The sequence below is a fragment of the Diachasma alloeum genome, unplaced genomic scaffold, assembly GCF_001412515.2.
Source record: "Diachasma alloeum isolate Michigan unplaced genomic scaffold, Dall2.0 Dall_scaffold_00192, whole genome shotgun sequence".
NCBI lineage: Eukaryota > Metazoa > Arthropoda > Insecta > Hymenoptera > Braconidae > Diachasma > Diachasma alloeum.
The window spans coordinates 1,688,953-1,701,585 of record NW_021680357.1 but is presented as its reverse complement, the minus strand read 5'-3'; positions in this window follow the sequence as shown (position 1 = coordinate 1,701,585).

Sequence of the window (12,633 nt, the reverse complement as noted above, 5' to 3'; positions counted from 1 at the left end):
TTCAATCGAAAGAAGAAAATATTCTCAAGCGACGGTCATATTTCAGGAAATTTCTGGAGAATTTTCTTTGCGTGACTTCTGTATTTATTCAATACGAAAACCCCTGATTCGTCCATCACAATGTTCAGTAAAAATTACAGAACTCACAGTTCGCTCACCGATTACGGAATCGACTCAGAAAATGTAAGTGACGGTATCGTCATTTTTCTCAGGAGATTCAGGTAAAAATTACGGAACGCTGTGGAAAAATTCTGTGATTTTAGGTAAAAATTATGTCACAGTTCCGTAAAATTTCCTACAACCACGTTTCGCGCCGGAATTATGGAAAAGATACGTAATTTTTATTGAATATTTCTCTCCGTGTACGTGATTCATTGAGTCGATTTTTTTTTGCATTTTTTCGTATTTTGCACTGCTCAAAAATTTTCGCTGAAATTTCTGGTCCATTTTTTCATCAGATGTTACGTTTCTGTAAAAATTTCATGGAAAAATCAACGAGAACTGGACATTTCTGGATAATTATTCCATGAAAGTTAATAAAAATCTCGAAAATTGCGATAAAGATCTTCTTGAATTTTCAATTGATTCAGAATTTAGCATAATTTGGCACTGAATATTCATATTTCCGTAGAAAATTCTAATACGTTGAGGAAATTTCTTGTTAAAGTGGCTCAAAAATCTGGAATTTCATTAAATTTTCATTTAAATTCAAAATTCTATCATTTTTGTTTCTAAATCGCATTTGACGATATCCAAACATCGTTTAATTTCAGATTCAACCATTTTCAATCATCAAATTTATCAATTAAATTTCGTGACAACAATTTGAAAATTTATATAAATTAATAAATTATACATTAATAATTAAAATTGTTTAACTTTCGGAAGCCTCATTTTTCCAGCTTAAAATCGATGTTTATAAATTATTTATAAAAAACGTTCGGAATTTTCAAAAATCGCAATTTTTTAATTATTTCGTCAATTCTCCTCCAGAAGAAAACTTTCCAATTTTTCCACATTTTTAAAATGTTTTCTAACAGTTCAATATCGAGATTCAAATTCAGACCTGCCAAGTTCAAATAATAAAATAATTGTAAAATGTCCGGAAACATAGAGTCAAGTGGGGTTCAAATGAGAGCTCCGATGTTTGACTCCAAGAGTATAAAAGCAGTTCACTGCACAAAAAATTGCGAAAGTACGTGGATATTCTCAATGTCACTGTCTTGAAAATAACTAATCATCTATTCATGAAACTTTTATTCTTTCCGAGCAATATAATCTTCTGCTAACAAAACGATTTCTTGAGCCAAAAAATTCTCACTTCATCCCGAAATTTTTCTATTTATGTCTCACTGCTTGGAATTCTTGTCTCAAACCATTCGTCCTGAAGAGATGATATACATTCGACTGAAGAAATTAATTTTGTGATAATTGAACGCCATTTTTTCTCTCGCTGTAATCATATTATAGCCAAAAATACGCTCCACCTCAACGCGATCTGCTCAATTCCCCCGCGATAAATCTCAAAAGAATTCGAGCAACGTTGGAGTCCAGTTGAAATGTAAAAGTCAAGCCTCTTTTCCGCCTTATAAAATCGTGCTGTTACAAGTTGTCGGTAATTTGTCTCCGCAGCAGAGATACCAAAGCAAAAATCTTCGGCTTGCCTGAACTAACGACTCTCCCGTCTTGCTCCCTCCCCCCGCCCCCATCGCAACAACTTCTTCCATCATCTTTTTATGACATATCTATACGCTTTTTCTGCATCTCGCGGAATGATGGCTTGCAACACGTGTGTGTCCACAGCTTTCTTGCTGGTTATCCTAATGATGTCCGGCTAATTGATATAATAGTCATGAAAATTGAAAATTGTTCGGATTTTAAATTTTTTCTCGGTTTTTAATTGGCTTGCCATTCATTGGCATGAGACAAGTGGCGGCAATTAATATGAGTGAGACGGCCTGTTCCCCCCCGGATGTCGATGAGCTGACGAAGATGTCCCGGATTATGTCGGCACCTTGTCTCATTAATATGCTTTGTCGGCGGATCTGTTGTATTAATAGCAGAGTGTTGATGAATTTGCATTACAGATTATGGCAGTTCTTATTGAGACACTTGTCCCTCCGAATTCAAGTAATTTTCAGTGTCTCAAATTAAGACATCAAGACATTTCAGGTGTCTTAATCGAGTCTGTGTTTTAAACCCACGATTGAACGGAAAAATGTCTTATTTTAAGACATTGGAAGTTTCAGTCATCACGAAGTTGGCCATTGAGACACATTTTTGTGCCTGTTCAAGACATTTGAGGCCCCAAATTTGAGTCATTTTTAGATCTTTAAATTGAGACATTCAGACATGCATCGATGTCTCGTGTGTTTCTCCATGTTTCAACAAATTAATTAGTCATCAAACAAGTGTTATGATTCCATGCCTTGAATCAACATGTCTTCAAGACACTGAACAGACAGATGAACATAGCTGTCCTAAACATTCAACTCTTGTTCTCCACGTGTGCCAAAATATCGCATGTCGTCCCGCCGTCGGTCCTCACAGGCATTCCAACCCATTCATCACATATTCAAGCATACCTGAAGAGTTTCTTGACTCAATCAAAATGTGCACCGTCGGAGAAACTATTGTGACACCTACGGCATTGTCTCATCTCCTCCTCTAAACGGAGAGAAAAAGTTGGAGAAAAATTACCAAACAAGTCAAGTAATCGCGGAGCGGATCGAGTATTATAGGAATATTTATAGGTCTTTTGCACGCTTTATCGGAGCAAAAAGTGCGAGACGAATAGTGAATTTTCCTATGTAATTTTTATCCAACTTTATCCAAGTCTTCAAGCGTGTGAATCTTCACTAAATCAACTCTTTCGCAAGCAGAAGCGATCGCCCTGAACAGAATAAGATGCGAAGCATCAAGCGTTATGCACTTTTGTAACGTCAAATGAACTAGATAAAAAGGTTGAAAGCTAAATGAGGAGAAGCCAAAGGCAGAATAGCCGGAAGTGGTGGAGATGGTGATGTAGCGCCCTGTCATCTTGCGGCTCGTAAAGCTTCTGCTCGTCCTCAGCCGACGCTAGATCCAACGGCCAGTCACAACTACCAACATCGGATCATCAGCTACGTTCACTCGGCCGAGTAATTGTTCCTCTCGGGCTACTGATTGACTTTTGCCAATGCGGCCACCTCCTTTTGTTGCACCGCCGCCCACTCTTCCATTGATTGGAGGAAGCATCGAAAAATTCTAGGATGTTTCCTCTCGCGCATGTGCACCTGATGACGAATCGTTGACCCACATCGATTGATCACTGTTATTAGCGCTTGGAGATGTCAGGCTACTACGAAGACAATTGATGAACCGAGTCCTTCTTGTCTATGCATGAAGTCGACGATTGGATATTGATGGGATGGGCTTTGGGATTGTTGGCTAAGTGGAAGTAGAGGAGAGGGACGTCATACGGTAGATTAGTTTGGAAATTTTTAATTACCTAAACACTTAATTTTTTCAATTTGAAATTTTCACCAAAAATTGTCAGTAAAATGACAAGAATTTTCGCGCCATGTACAGGTTGTCTTCCGCCGTAGTTCGGTGATTATAATTTTTTTCGGTGAGAGAGGTATTGAAAATGACCGAAAGTCACTATTATTCATGCAATTATCCCCCAAATAAGTGAATATTCAATTAATTATTAGCAAATGGTGAAGGTTAAAGTCATTATATCTTCGATCATTCATCTATTTCTTCTGAATAATTAGAGAAATCATAATTTTTTGCTCAAAAAACCATACTGAAGTTTTTTTTTGCATTAAAACTGAATTTAAAAAAAAAATATGTTTGAAAGCATTTTTTTTTTCAATTGTCAATTACGTAAACACTTAATTTTTTTTAATGTGAAATTTTCAACAAAAATTGTCAATAAAATGACAAGAATTTTCACGCCAAGTAGAGATTGTCTTCCGCCGTAGTTCGGTGATTATTAATTCTTTCGGTAGAAGAGATTTTGAAAATGACCGAAGGTCGCTATTATCCATGCATTTGTCCCCCAAATAAGTGAATACTCAATTAAATATTAGAAAATGGTGGAAGTAAGACTCACTATATCTTCGATCATTCATCAATTTTCACTGGATAATTAGAGGAATCATAATTTTTCACTCACAAGATCATACTGAAGATGAATTTTTTTCAAAGGGAAGAAATACTATCTAAAAATTCATGTTTGAAACATATCGTCATTTCACATCGCCGACCGGAAGTGATAGAAACGGAAAAACAGAAGAGATGAAGAATGACAAGTGTTCACCTGCAAGCAATGGTCCCGGTTGTATGTTCCACAGGCGGCTCTATGACATACGTGACCACATCGCGGTATTCACTGAAGTATTAGGAGGGAATGCGATCATCGGCTGAGAGTCGTGCAATTCCTATTAACGAGGGGAACATGGAAAACACGCGATTATGAGCCTCTTCAGTGATTTCAGGTAGGCATTTCCTGGTTTTCCTTGTCGGCTGGGGCTGCATTTTTGTGAAAATTGTTTGACAAATTTTTACCGTTTTAATCATGATGTTTCGAGGCAATTTGCGGTTCAGGGGGAACAATTCCTCGGGTTTTTAGGCATTTGAAAGAATGAGATGTTTTGCTTTTCTGCTGCGAGTATGAGACTAGAGGGATTGCACTGAGAGAAAAAATTAGTTTTGTCGAAAAATTACTTTTTCTCCTGAAGAGATCTTTTGTCGTGTTGAATCAATTTGGTTTAGGAGAAATAATAAACCAAATTGGATTGGTGTTTGGATGTGTGAAAAATTCATTGAGTTCATTTCCTCGAACTCACATGTCCACATAATTCGTGGAAACCTCACAACCTGATCGATAAGGGAAAGTTCACGAGGGGAAGTAAAATGTTTCTGGGGGAAGCACTAACCTAGGTCAAATATTACGGCAGAGCCGTAGGGGAAAAACTCGTTGCATGGAAATTTACAAAAATCAATTCCGAACAGTGACTAGTAATTCCGCAGCTAATCATCAGGAATATCGGAGTCTGACGTCAGCGCGATAAGACAACACGTCCGATGAATAAAAAAAGCTGGATGATTTTCCCGGGAATTCCTAGGATACGTATCTCATTTTCGAACATTAAAATATATTTTTTCTTTTGTTGACATTCCTGATGTCTCAAGTTAAGACACTCCGGTTCATCTTTATAATTGTGAATTATTCTCTGAAACATTCGATATTCCTGTTTTCAATTAATGGTTTATAATCATTCTCATTGCAAAAAGCAATACGAGCGATGAGAATCATACGTCCCAATTCGTCAGCTGTTAAATTTTCATATTACAATAAATGGTTTGCTCATATTTTAATTTCTATGCTCACTGAATAAGATTTTAATCATAATTACAATTTAATTCCTTCTAGAACACACAGAGTGTGAATTTCTGGAATTCAATGTTTGCTGATACTCTGGTAAAAGTGCCTGCCCACACTGTTACCAATTTTTAGTTAGTTCACACGGTAATTCAATTAATCTGTTGTTCATCTCATCAATATAATTCCGTGCTTAGAATATTGTAATCTCGTGTTTTCAGCACCAAATTAAAAATTAAAACTTCATTTGGAATATTGAGTTACAGCTTCTTTTTATACATATCAGAAATTTTGTATTTGGATATTAATATTATTTGTTCAAAGTGAAAAAATCGATCATCATTTTCACTAAATTGCATTCAGATTCTCCTATCCTTAACGTCAAAAATATGAGATAATTTCATAATTCTAGCTGTTAATTCTAATCAACATTGTTCAAAAAAAACCTTACACTCTAAAAAAAGATTACTTTTGATAAGTAGGAAAACTACTTGTATTCAGTACCGAGGCGTTTCTGGAGAAAAGCTAATTTTTTTACTTGGTCCAAGTCGAAAATCGACTGAATACAAGTTTTATGCTCCAAGTACAATTAGCACTGGTGACAAGTACCAACTGTACTCATCATCAGTACTGAAAGTACTTGTACTGAGTACCGAGCTGTACTTCTCAAAAGTAGAAAAAATACTTGAGACAAGTAGTAATAGTACTCAAATCCAGTACCAATGGATTTTCGCGGAATATTACAGTAAGATTCATCATACAATGGAGATCGTTGAAAAACGAAGAATTAATGCAAATAAAATTATTGTTTATTGTTCGTTTGCCCCTCAAATGCTTGAAAATTGAAATGTACTGGACTACAGTCCAGTGTAATAAATTCTCGAGCTACAGAGATTTTTTTTTCAAAATTTTTCAAAAGATGTGTAGAATAACAATTACCAATTAAGTTTTCCAAATTTAATTTCCAAATAGTCCTTTTTTTTAATAACAAAAAAGGTAATATTCATGCGAAATAGCCAGCAAAATGATTCTCAAAATAATTGTTATATTTTCTATTGAACACAAAAATTGAAGTATTAATCTTTTGAGCTATCTTGTGTGAAAATTGCAATTTCATTATGCGACAAAGAATGAAATTGCCTATTTAGAAGTCGAATTTTGAAAAAAAGTAGCTCGTAACCGTTATTCTAGACATCTTTTGAAAAATTTACAAAAGGAAACCCCTGTAGCTCAAAAATTGAGTACACTGTGCTATTTTTCTTCATTTTCAAGGTCTTGGGGGCAAATAAACAATAAATAATCGTTTTTTTTCCCACTTATTCTTCGTCTTTCAACATATATAAATAATCAATCATCAATGTGTGATAAATCTTACTGCAATATCTCGCGATTTTTAAACTCATCGTAACCTCCCCTCGATGAAATTTGGTCATTGTCATCTGAGAATGATAATGATAATGATAATGAGAACGATAATGAGAATGATAATTAATGATATGAAATTCCCCAACAAAATAACCAACCAAAAGTACTGGAATCAAGTCATAAAAGTACTCGCGAGAAGTAGAAAAATTACTTGCTCCAAGCATTAAAAGTACTTGTGAGAAGTAAGAAAAATGCTGACAGGAAGTAATAAAAGTACTTCCTCCTAGTACTTTTCCTACTTGCTTAGCAAATATTGTACTTCACCCAAGGACATGAAAAGTACTTGGGACAAGTAGTTTCCCAACTTTTCACAAGAAAACTTCTCCCAAGTAGAATTCAGTACTGGTGAGTAGTAACTTTTTTTTAGAGTGTAGTAAACGCAATGTTAAGAAAGTAGAATTATTCTATTTTCCTCTGACCTAAATGATTTGGATAATTATGATTCGTTTATTCGTGTTTCATAGAATGGTATTCAATTATCTTTTGTTTGTTAGGCGGACTTCATGAAAATACGACGCGAGAAGATTGCACTCATGAAAACCGCCTTACTTTTTCCATTCACCCATATTTTTTTCTATGATTTTAAGACACTAGGAATCTCAAGCTTGAATTAAGCCGAAATTAAGCCCTTTGTTAGCGGTGATTTAAATTTTCAAGGCATCCAAAATTGTTTTTCCCTCGAAAGTTCTCGATTTCAGGCACTGGAAAGATTGATTTTCCACACGAGCGTTTTTAATCATTCAATCTTAAATTAAGTCGACTTTAAGACATGAGTTTCAGCATTGATCCCCGGAGAATCACATATCCGGTTCCCAATGATTGCAGTAGCATTTAACTGACCAATAATAGGTACAGTGGCTACTCACGTCCACGCCGCGAGTGCGTGAAACGAGCTGCCTAAAATAACCCCAACAGGAGGATGTTTAAATGAAAAAGCCCACCCGAAACAATTTTAGGTGCTTCCGCACTCAAGTACCCATCACAACCGGATATCACTTCTTGATATTTGCACCCGTCTATCGAATCATTATTCATCCACAATGGACATCACAGCAGAAACTAATACCTGCACTGAGAGAACAACAAACATGTTGTCAAACAAGTCTTGTTTGGGCCAACAAAATCCCTAGTTGAAAATGTCCAAAAAAGAATTTGTTTGGTTCGAATTTGAAAGTCTCAAACATGAATTCTGCCAGAAACATGCTGTTCTGCGACAGCAACGAAGTATTTGGCTCAAGAGGCGGATAATTCACACCAGACGGTACATTTTCAGGATGAAAATATCTCATTTAGAGGAAAATTTATCGTCAAATATTTTATCCCTAATTTACAAGATTGCTATCATATCATTATTATTGTTTCATTTAAGGGTCATTTCTTGTCTGTGATTACTAGACAAAACTATTATCCCTTGTTTCGCATAAAACGAAGATTTTTCGGGAGCAAAATACGTATGGGAGTATCGAATAACGAAGGAGTAGTGCTAGAGATGACATTTCTTGCGTGTACAGAGAATACAATTTTTTTTAACTAGGGTAAGCTACCCAGTAGATGGACACTGCCCTACATATGGACGAGCTACTTTTGGATAGGAAATTACGCAGAAAAATACTGAAATGTGAATTGTTGCTTTGAATTTTCAATAACTGTTGTAATTCTTAACCCCTGAGTGACGATTCTTTTTCGATCAATTTTTTTTCAATTGCTAACAAACAAACGTCCATCTACTGGGCAGTTTACCCTCCTAAATCTATTTTTGCGACAAAAATGTTTCATTTTAGCCCACTCCCTGCATTTTTGGCACAAAAAATCCTTTTTTGATAATTTTCAAAAAACTATTTTCTTGGCATACGTAAGACTTGTTTGAGAATTTTGTCGTTTTTCTCTCAGTGTGGATTCTACTTATACACTGAGAGAAAAATATGATTCTTCTGACTATATTCCATCACCATCGAACTATAGTCAAAAAGTTCTCAACAATTTCTCATGGGTTACGGTAACTATGGCCGGAGAAGTGATTATTACAATGGAATGTAGTCATTGCTACTATTTTATAGTTCTACTCACGATAGATTTGTCGTGGTTACTTTTGAACTTTGGTTAGTTTAACTGCATTTTAATTTGCAAAAATTACGCTCGTCAAGTTACTATAGTATTATGTGCCGCATACAAAAAAAAATCGTATCGTTCACTAAAACTGCCTCAACTATTTTCTTATTGTAAATCGGACTTCAGATTTTTCTCTCAGTGTATTCTGCTTGATTCAAACGGAGTGACTGTTACTGAATCAATCCGGATTCCAGACTCGCTTGACTAGGAAATTTGATTATTTGAAGGAGAAAGATCTCAAGTCATCAACTACTTGATTCAAGCAGAAACGAGCAGAAAATAAGTGAATTCTCTGCATGACTCATGATTTTTCTTCGGTTATCTCAATCCTCAAAAGTCTATGCAACTCAGACATCAGGTTTTGCAGTGATCCCACCGGCCGACAATAATCTCCTTTCATTATTAATAAAAATTCATGACGCGTAAATAATCACTCATTGTACAGGCAAACCCGTTGTTCACCGTTCGCCGACAATTCACGTCCGAGAGGAACAAAAAATATTGTGGGAGTGTCTGAGGTACTGTTTCAATGGTAACCGAGTAATTACATGAATGTCTGCAGCGATAAAGAACCATTGGAAGGTAGATTTCGTCCATTCGGGTTACGTTCACTAAAAGAGTATTATAAATATTTCAGACGAGAGAAAATATTCAATTATTTGACGACTCCATCGAAACAACAAAATGAAATAGTCCATAGTATTTCATTTATCATTTTGATAAAATTAAATATGAAAACAAGTAGACAATGGCATTAAAAAAAATGAGTATATAGTAATTTTTGATAATTAATTAGCAATTTGCTTTCAAATGTGTGCTCTTTTTTGAAATTCTTATTTCACAATTCTCCTTTTCGATTTTTTCATGTCCTAGTACTATCATCAATTGAAATGTCATCAAAATTTTGCGTATTATTTCGTTCTGTCTTCTACATTCAGACCCTCTCAACACTCGAATTCGTTTTCAGTCCGGGTTTAATCAAGGTTCAATCGAGGTTTAATCAGTGTATAGCCGGGATTTAATCAGGGTTTATTCAGGATTTAGCCAGAGTTTAACCCACGTTCTGTCAGAAGTTAGTCGGGACCATGGTACCTGGTACCTGAGTTTAATAGAGATAGAGATTTTTTGATATAAAAAGCTCATGACGGTATTGTGTAACTTGATAAGCAATGATGCTGTTCTCACCACTTTTCAATTCGATTAAGAAGGCATTGAAATATACTTTTCAAGCCTTGATTTAATTGCTATCACTGATGATTCTTTCAGTAATCATGAAAAACCCGATTTTCTCTTTCAAATCGCATAAACAATGTGCTGTAACTCAACAACGAATTGCGCGAACCCTATCATATTCTGATACAATCAAGAGGGGATTGTTATCAATTTTTTGAGCCATGACTAATTCCATTTCGATCCCAATTTTTTGAGTGATCGTTGAAAAATCGATTTTTGTACAAATATCAATTTTTTTGTTTCTTTATGAAAAATTGAATTTTAATTGGTGTCAATGAATAGAGGTTATTAAAGCCTATATTTATGAAAAAATTCATGCAATTTGATTGATCTCTTATAAGAAAATTTCGAGGAAAAAAGTGAAGAAATAGGACAACTTGAATTTGACAAGCATTTATTTTCATTCGAACAAAATAATGAACTTGGAATAATGCCTCCAAGCATATTTCATTCTGAAGTCATTATCATCCATTTTTGAAATTTTTCCTCTCCTTTATCGTTCATGGTCATCACCATACAAATACCTCCACTCCGCCTCCGCATGTCACCAATAACTAAATTACCTTTCGAATATCTCAAAAAACGTGCTCATATTTACAAACACATCGCACCTATTCCCAACACAGAGCTCTCTCGGTATCTTTCACTTACACACATGACGCGGTTTCTCATGTAAATAAAGGTCGCGGCGAGGCGCACGCGCCCCACCACATAGTATTGGAATCTATTCGCATAGCGACGCGGTCACCACCGCGTGTGCACACTAGGCATCCACGCGTTATAACCGCTCCAAAGACTCGCTGCCGCGAAGTTTTTTTAAAAAACGAGAAATAAAAAAACCGAGTTCATATCAGTAGGTCATTGTGTCGTTTACCTGAGGACTATTGGAAGTATTGTGTTTGGGTGAGTAGAGTGATTGTGTCCAGGGAAAATTGTTTCGGTGGCTATTGGCGATCCAGAGAGCCGTATCTTCTTGCATCACTAGCTGTGAATAAACGGTAATTAGGAGAGTTTTTTATTGTTAGTGGCAATTGTCGCATGCATTCTGCCGTATTTCTTTTTAGATGAGACTTTTGTCAATTTAAAAAAATTGTCTTAATTTAAGACATTTTTAAGACATTTAGTCGAGTTTAAGCCACGTCCATATGGCTATTTCGCGTTTTCGACACATTTTTAAGACACTTGTTTAATCCAGTTTAAGCCGTAGACATTCTGCCACATTTTATGTCCAAAAATAAATTTCCGACATTTTTTGTGAATTTTTGAAAAATGAATTCAAGACCTTTTTAAAACGTTCATTCCTTGCTTTTAGGGTCTTAAATTGGGATTTTTTGAGTTTGGAGTCGACGGCTTTAATTTTTGGTTTTTCATTTCAAGGCATTAAATCTTGGATTAAGACACATTTAAGACGGTATTTCCGGCGGAATCGTCGCATGAATTTGTCTTATCGTTAACACATTGTTAGAATAGGATTATTGTTTAGGATCTTGGACACTCTCTTCACTGATTGTGAGTCAGTCGAGAGACTACATAACGTTACGTAAGAGGCGTGGCCTTGAGTGGTGGCCGCTAATAACAGCGGCTCTTCCTCGTTTGATTCCACGCGATACGCCTGAATGATTTGCATCGTCGATTTTTATTGAATGAGTGATGTTCGATTAGCTTAAAGAATTCATCTAAATTGAATGTCTTAAATTCAGACAATGTTATCTTAACGTATTTTTAAGACATTCATGTACGTCGCAAATTAAATAGACTTCAGTGGCTTAAATTGATTTAAATAATTCTGATGCGGATTAATTTTAAGACCTGTAAAGAATATCTAAATTCACTGTCTTAAATTAAGCCATTGAACAATTATATACGTTGTGTTAGGTCATGTCAAGGGGCTTAAAGTGAAATGCGAGAGACATTCAAGACACTGTAGGCCCAGGCTAATTGCAAGCCCATTACGAAAGGTGTAGTTTAGGACATTTTTACCATTTTTTTTAAGATATTCGCGTACTTGAATTCAATGTTTGTGTCTTAAATTAGTCCATCATGTTTTAAGATAATAATGTAGTGGCTTAAATTAAGACTTTCCAAACATTTCTAAATCATCAATTAAGTCGTACTAAAGGCCTTAAAGTGAAGTTAAAGAAATTTGAGGCGCTACAGGTCCGGCTTAAATTTAAGCCCATTGAGAAAGCTCTAGCTTACGACATTGTGATCTTCACTTTTAAAATATTCATGGATACGAATTCATCGTTGATATCTTAAATTAAGAAACTGTGTTTTGAGACAATAATTTAATGTCTTAATTTAAGCCGCCGTTGATGTCTTACATTAAGTCATTGTGTTGACTTGGTTGGCTTCCGGATGGATGCCGCGTTGAGTTTCAGCATTGCGCCGACGTTTCGCAAACATTGCAGTCTGCATCTTCAGGGCTATGAGCTCCGATTCTGAGCTCCGATGTGTGGGGGCAGTCCTTATATACCTTCCCTTGTGGTGGTGGG